Source organism: Corylus avellana, chromosome ca6 (genome assembly GCF_901000735.1).
Source record: "Corylus avellana chromosome ca6, CavTom2PMs-1.0".
NCBI lineage: Eukaryota > Viridiplantae > Streptophyta > Magnoliopsida > Fagales > Betulaceae > Corylus > Corylus avellana.
This window is the reverse complement of record NC_081546.1, coordinates 13,673,238-13,673,556: the sequence shown is the minus strand read 5'-3', so window position 1 is coordinate 13,673,556 and position 319 is coordinate 13,673,238.

Below are 319 nucleotides of genomic sequence, written 5' to 3'. Positions count from 1 at the left end.
CTTTTTTTTTTTTTTTTTTTTTTTTTTTTTTCTCTCTTTTCATGTAATCGGAATTAGGGCTCTTTTGTGTCCTAAGGAAAAGAAATAGCTATTATTAGGAATAGAAGAAAGTAAAATAGAATAGTTATTCATATTTCTTAATTTGATAACAACATATGTATTTTAATTGGAGTTGAACCAAAATTACCAAAAAAGTAAAAACCCCACCCTCCTTTTTTTTAAAAAAAAAATTAAAATTAAAAAAACATAGAATTGTAAGGGTGGCCGGCCACCCTCCATGCAAGACATGGGGGTGGTTGCACCACCCCCGAAGCACCTT